This window comes from Coregonus lavaretus (genome assembly GCF_964263955.1).
Source record: "Coregonus lavaretus genome assembly, contig: HAP1_SCAFFOLD_3924, whole genome shotgun sequence".
Classification (NCBI taxonomy): Eukaryota; Metazoa; Chordata; class Actinopteri; order Salmoniformes; family Salmonidae; genus Coregonus; species Coregonus lavaretus.
This window is the reverse complement of record NW_028157592.1, coordinates 44,778-52,494: the sequence shown is the minus strand read 5'-3', so window position 1 is coordinate 52,494 and position 7,717 is coordinate 44,778.

Genomic DNA, 7,717 nt, shown 5'->3' with positions numbered 1-7,717 from the left:
GTTGTCACTGATTGCACTGACTTTGCTCACAGCTGCTTGTTTGAAGAAGTGTACTTACTGTGATAAAGATGTGGTTGTCCCACTGGCTATCCTAAGTTGAATGTACCAATGTGTCTGCTAAATGACTTAAATGTTAAATGTAAATAGTCATCCATTAGCTGTTTCGTTATATATTCATCCATTAGCTGTTTGGTTATATAGTAGGGGTGTAACGATTCGTTTTAACAACGATTCGATTTGTATCACGATTCGTGGTTGTCGATACGATTCAAGGACGATATTGGTTCATTTAGAACGATACGATCCGAAACGATTCAGTGACTTGAAATCGATTCAGTAACCTTTTAGCCAAAAATTCAACCAGTGTGACTGAAATAAATACCTGGATACTGGACAGTGCAGGTGAAGTTTCCTAGATTCCTGTTTCTTGTAAGGACCGCAATGGTGGCTTGATAATTTCTCGCTCGTCGGCTTCTCCTCTGTCGTCCGCCATGCTATGTTTTGTTGTCTTTGCGCCTTTGCGCTGCTGCTGGCGAGGGGCGATGACGTCACGGATAGGCAGACTGAATCGAGTAATGTTTAAAGCCTTTATCATTGAAAGTGCTAAGAAAAAACATCCATATAAAGTCTGACGTGCTTAAATCCAATGGGTTATTTCCTAGTATCGATACAATCGATTTATTACATTTTAAAACGATGTTAGATTGATATATGTTGTCCAAAAGGCCAACTCGCCGAGCACAGATCGATGTAGTTGGATCATAGGAATATAAATCGATACATCGATGTAGTAGATGGATCGTTACACCCCTATTATATAGTCATCCATTAGCTGTTTGGTCATATAGTCATCCATTAGCTGTTTGGTCATATAGTCATCCATTAGCTGTTTGGTAATATAGTCATCCATTAGCTGTTAGGTCATATAGTCCATTAGCTGTTAGGTCATATAGTCCATTAGCTGTCTGGTTATATAGTCATCCATTAGCTGTTAGGTCATATAGTCATCCCATTAGCTGTTAGGTTATATAGTCATCCATTAGCTGTTAGGTCATATAGTCCATTAGCTGTCTGGTTATATAGTCATCCATTAGCTGTTAGGTCATATAGTCCATTAGCTGTCTGGTTATATAGTCATCCATTAGCTGTCTGGTTATATAGTCATCCATTAGCTGTTAGGTTATATAGTCCATTAGCTGTTAGGTCATATAGTCCATTAGCTGTTAGGTCATATAGTCCATTAGCTGTTAGGTCATATAGTCCATTAGCTGTCTGGTTATATAGTCATCCATTAGCTGTTTGGTCATATAGTCATCCATTAGCTGTTTGGTCATATAGTCATCCATTAGCTGTGTGTTTGTGCAGCAGAGTCACCATTGAACTTTGAATGTCAGGGAAACTGTTGTTGCCTCTCAAAGAATCGACTCTCAAGGACTTTTCCTTGTTGTGGCTGCAGGGTGGATCGTGTTTAGGAGAAACAGACTCTGAAGTACACAACAACAAGCAGAGTTGAGGAGAATATAAATAGCAGCCTTTGCCCTGCGCCGCATGGTGTCCTATTCTGCTGTCTGCACTGGATCTGTTTTGAAGGAATATACTGTATTATTCTAAAAATGCCCAGAAGGCGGGATGTTTTTTTTTTTTTGCAATGCACCAAGGATACCCATGACACACCTGGCCTGCATTCATAAATACTCTAGTGTAATTTAAGGAAAAAAATATGCTTCAACTATGCTAAGAAAAGAATGGGGGTTTTATTGTAGTGATGTGGAAAGCTACTATACAGCAGTAGAACAAGTCAAATAGGCGGTGCTTATATTTGTCCTGTTTCACTGCAAGTGGGTAACCTGTATGAGTGTGAGGTGTGAAAACAAAATTAGTTTTTTGCATATCCCAACTTCCCCTGAGACACCCTTGGAGAGTGGGGCCAGGTTTTAGGTTCAGAGGGGACGGTGATGTCATTTTATCTCTTGGCTCAGCCTCTCCAGACCTTTAGCTGTAGTTACACCTGGTTGACTAGGACTCTGTCATGTGATTCCAGACCTCTCAAACACAGGAGTGGCCAGTCTTGGAAGGCTGCAGTGTGTGTGCAGGGTGTAGAGGATTTTCTTTATTTCTTTCTACATTTTCTATGTCTCTCTCTCCCCCCGTTCTGCTGTACTACCGATCGCGAACCCGTTATTCCATAGAATATGAACTCCCAATTTATACACACACATTACCCATGCCTTCACATTACCCCACTGCATGTCATGTCCAAGCCCACAGGAGTGCTGGGTCCCCAGCGGAGGGAGAGCTGGGCTGGGATAGGCTGAGCACGCCTATAGGGTCCCCAGCGGAGGGAGAGCTGGGCTGGGATAGGCTGAGCACGCCTACAGGGTCCCCAGCGGAGGGAGAGCTGAGCTGGGATAGGCTGAGCTAGCCTACAGGGTGAGCTACGTTTACTAGCTAACATTAACAACGTTAGTGTGCAGGAATGCAGGCAGGCAGACACACAACCAGACAGGCAGGCAGGAATGCAGAGAGGCAGAGATACAGATAGACAGACAGACAGACAGAGAGAGAGAGAGAGAGAGAGAGAGAGAGAGAGAGAGAGAGAGAGAGAGAGAGAGAGAGAGAGAGAGAGAGAGAGAGAGAGAGAGAGAGAGAGCGAGAGAGGGAGAGAGAGATGCCTGACCTCCACTGATTATGACTACCCACAAGGTCACAGCGAGCAGGGCAGCCAGTCGGGCAGGTGGGTGTAGGACTGTTAAGGTGACCTTATTACCACCACACCGGCGGTCACGCGTCATGACAGCAGTCATATTCCACGTGACCATTTAGTCACGGTAACTAGGCTTCTCCAAGCTCTGATGCTGACTGCCTGGTACCCAGCACTCTATTCTCCATCTAATCCCTCTGACATCAATGCAAATGTGATCGAAAATTAAGTCAAACACTTCATGAGAACCCATGAGCTCATGTTGCGCAACATTTATGTTGGCTATGCAATAGCGTGAGAAAACAGAATTTTGATGGCCTCTATTAAAAAGAAGAGGATCCCATCAGCTTTCTATAGGCTAGGCCTACTATATTTATTTCTCAACTTGACTAATATTAAGCACATTGCTTCGCTTTACAACAGGAGTAAAGCCTACCTGGTTGGCATGAAAATAACCACGGGAAAAGTGTCCTCCGTTCACTTTTTAAGTGCATAGATTATGTATTTTTTTCCAATGTTCCGAGACAGGTGCATGATAATGGTCCATTCTAAATCAAAACTAATTTCACACATATATTATTTAGTATATGTAAAGACAAGACTACTATTGACCGTTACCATTTTATTGTTGTTATTTTTTTATTCTTATTATTATTTACTGCCATTTTATATTATTATTTGTTATTCTTTATTATTTTATTACAATGTATATTGTATACATTGTTGCTTTGGCAATATTGATGCAATGTTTTTCATGCCAATAAAGCAGCTTGAATTTGAATTTGAATTTGACTAAATCAAGAATAGTCTGATGGGTGACAATATTAGCCTATCACTTGTGAATGATTTTTTATCACTTGTGAATGACGCCCAGCTTGTGTACAGTAAGGCGAGAAACAGCGCATGCCTTTTCTGGCAACTTTTTCAAATCATAGTCGCACACCTCATGTAGCCTAGCCCATAGGCCTACATGTTTTGATAAGGTTTGTATCATAACTAAAGTGGCCAAAAAACTTCTTAAAATTAAGCACATTAAATCTGCTTTAAAACCGGTGTAGAGCCTAACTGGAATATTTAGGCGGCGTGTGAGTTTCAAGTTTGGGAAAGATAATTTTCACCATAAAAATGCACCTTTATAATAAACCATTACATGCAAAATCACATTTGCGGTCACTTTGGAGAATGATGTTTTCCCGCTAATTGCATTTTGGAACATTTGCGATTATAGCTTACTGCCGTGTGCTCATTGCTGCACTTATAATGTGAAGAAATAGCCTAAGTTTATCAACATTTTAAGCTAAATGTTCTGATCTGTTGCATCATCCTCATTGGGTTTAAAAGGTTTTTTGATGTCAGTAGTTGTATTTATGTGGGATCTATCGAATCCCACAACTGTCCCAGACTATGTTTGGAATATTTATTTCTCGCACAGAAGGACAAGATGACCAATAGAATAGGGAGATAGTAGATTGCTTTTGCAGTTCGTTAGACCTACTCATCTCGTTGGCTGATGAAAAGTAAATGTAGACAGCTCTTCTAACATCTTCAATTTGCGCCTCGGAATTCGATAAGAAGGCATTTGAGTCCCCGATGTGTCTGTCTTCACTTGTAGCCTACTTCGGAGCTGAGATGCCTGTGAGAAGGACCCGATCACGTGACGTTCATTGGAAAATAAGAATTGAGATATCTGAGAGAGCCATGTGAGTGAGAGGTGCCCAGGAGAAGGGAATTGTAATGATTATATTCAGCCCAAGAGCACAACAGCCACTGGCCGCAAAAGGCATGGATTATTTTAGGGGGCATTACGGCCACACAAGGGGGATGCTGCCGGGAAATTCGAGGCATTATCAAGCGCTTGTCAAATTGTGAATGAGAGACTGATGAAGTGTGTGCAGCCTGCGCAAGAAACAAAGCAGAGCTCATGCCTTTCATGTGACTTTTTTCAAATCATCATTAGAGTTGCATCACGCAGCCTTAGAATGTATTAAAAATCTAAACATATAGCCCAACGTTTGTTTCACAACTAAAGTTGCATTAATAACTCTAAATGAAGCATATAGGAGGACCTATTTCTTTGTTAACCGCTCAACACAGAATAGCCTCATGTGCACACTCCCGTTTGGAGAAAATATCCTTTCTATTTTATTCAGCTATGTTCAGTTTTATTCTGCATACTATAAAATCATATAAAATAATGCCACGGAATTCTAAGCAAATCTTGTATGCTAAATGAACCAGTGTAGCCCACAGCCATATAGCATAGCCAGATCAGGACCTAATATAAGGACAACTCAAGAGTGTGCTATACATTTTCTTGATATCATGTTTCTTTAGGCCTGTCTAAAATAAATAATGGATTTATTGTGATGGTGTATGCTATATTAACTGGATTTATTAGACTTTTTCAAATGTAGATGTTCCAAAGGTCTGCATCAGTGGCTTGTAAGCGATGCGTGGAAGACAGGAGACGCTAAATGTGTTTATGTTAATTAACGGCAATTACCGTGAGACCGGCAGTTATTTGCTTGACAATCACCGGCTGACAAAAATGCTATGACCACCACAGCCCTAGGTAGGTGCGTGCGACAGTGCGTTCCCCCTTGCCCCTGCATGGCTCGTTGGGCCCCAGCATTATGACTAGATTGATATGGTGAATCAGGGGGGCAAACGGGACCTCTGACTGGGAGCAGACTGGGGTCGACATAGCCCACCACGCTCTGCAACCCAAATGAGCCTCAAACCTGACACACCTGACAAGCCTGCACCTCTGTCTGTCTGTCTGTCTGTCTGTCTGTCTGTCCCGCTGAGTGGGTTTTTAGGTATGTCTGTCTGTCCCGCTGAGTGGGTTTTTAGGTCTGTCTGTCTGTCCCGCTGTGTGGGTTTTTAGGTCTGTCTGTCTGTCCCGCTGAGTGGGTTTTTAGGTCTGTCTGTCTGTCCCACTAAGTGGGTTTTTAGGTCTGTCTGTCTGTCCCACTAAGTGGGTTTTTAGGTCTGTCTGTCTGTCCCGCTGTGTGGGTTGTTAGGTCTGTCTGTCTGTCCCGCTGAGTGGGTTTTTAGGTCTGTCTGTCTGTCCCACTAAGTGTGTTTTTAGGTCTGTCTGTCTGTCCCACTAAGTGGGTTTTTAGGTCTGTCTGTCTGTCTGTCCCGCTGTGTGGGTTTTTAGGTCTGTCTGTCTGTCCCGCTGAGTGGGTTTTTAGGTCTGTCTGTCTGTCCCACTAAGTGGGTTTTTAGGTCTGTCTGTCTGTCCCACTAAGTGGGTTTTTAGGTCTGTCTGTCTGTCTGTCCCGCTGTGTGGGTTTTTAGGTCTGTCTGTCTGTCTGTCTGTCTGTCTGTCTGTCTGTCTGTCCCGCTGAGTGGGTTTTTAGGTCTGTCTGTCTGTCCCGCTGATTGGGTTTTTAGGTCTGTCTGTCTGTCCCACGAAGTGGGTTTTTAGGTCTGTCTGTCTGTCCCACTAAGTGGGTTTTTAGGTCTGTCTGTCTGTCCCGCTGAGTGGGTTTTTAGGTCCGTCTGTCTGTCTTCCCTTTCTCTTGATGTGTTGAGGTGGATACCGGACAGAGTGAAAACAGCTATTCTCCAAGCTACAATAAACATAACTTCCTCTGAAACCTGAGCACACCTCGGTCTCTGGCCGTGTCTACATACTAAAACTATACTGTGTACTATATACTATGTAGAACTGTTTAGTTAAAATGTATGCAGTAAGCAACAGATACACATACTAGGCATACCGCGTCTTCTAATGCTGAACTGCATTGTTTCCCTCCAGTCGTTCATTTTGCTCCCCCGATCTGATTATCAGCTGTTGTCAAACACACGTGAAAAGCTGATTATCTTCCTTAATAGCAGCGAATTTGTACTAGATGAAAAGCAGAAATGAGTACGACATCCTGGTGTTTAACTCGAATGTCACATACATGAAAACATAATATTTTCGTGTACCCAATCAGCCTACTATTTAGAATGCAAATATGGGTATTCGGATACGGCCACAGTCTCTTCCTCTCTCAATCACGCTTTCTGTCTCTCTGTGTATCTCTCAAACACCTTTCTCTGTCTTTGTCTCGGTCTCCCTCTCTCTCTCTCTCACTCTCCCTCTCCCTCTCCCTCTCTCTCGACTCAGACCTGCCTCACAATCCTACAACCACAAAGCTGTCTCGTTACGTTAACTGTATCGCTTCAGAGAGCCCATTCCCCAGATTATACCCCCTGTCAGTGGTGTTCTGTTCCCACTTCCCAGCCGTGTGGTCGAATCCCGTTACCCCGCGTGCCGAGCAGTCACGGTCTCACTGCGGTCTCTGTGTGCCAGGGTCTCTCGTTTCCATCCTGTCAGAGATGGCCCGGCCCTGTTCCCTCGCTAGCCACAGTTATCCACGCTAACAAGCCCTCTTTCTGTCTCTCTCCCTCTCTCTCTCTCTCTACTGTCTCTCTCTCTCTCTCTCTACTGTCTCTCTCCCGCTCTCTCTCTACTGTCTCTCTCTCTCTCTCTACTGTCTCTCTCCCTCTCTCTCTCTCTACTGTCTCTCTCCTTCTCTCTCTATCTACTGTCTCTCTCCCTCTCTTTTGCTCTACTGTCTCTCTCTCTCTCTCTCTCTACTGTCTCTCTCTCTCTCTCTACTGTCTCTCTCTCTCTCTCTCTACTGTCTCTCTCCCTCTCTTTTGCTCTACTGTCTCTCCCTCTCTCTCTCTACTGTCTCTCTCCCTCTCTCTCTCTCTCTCTCTCTCCCTCTCTTTCTCTCTACTGTCTCTCTCCCTCTCTCTCTCTCTCTTGCACAAATTGGATGATTACGGGATGTTAACATAGGAGATTACACCACTGACAGGGAGCGCAGCATGCCGTGGACACACAACGTGTGCCCTCATCAACACAGAAACTGAATAAACACACAATGGGATACTCATATACGCACACACACACACACAGTGACGTGTACTCATGGATTCCAAGGAAAGTCTGGCTTCCCCACAAAAATGGACCCCCAAAAAAAGAAAAAAACATATAAAATAATGTATCTTTAA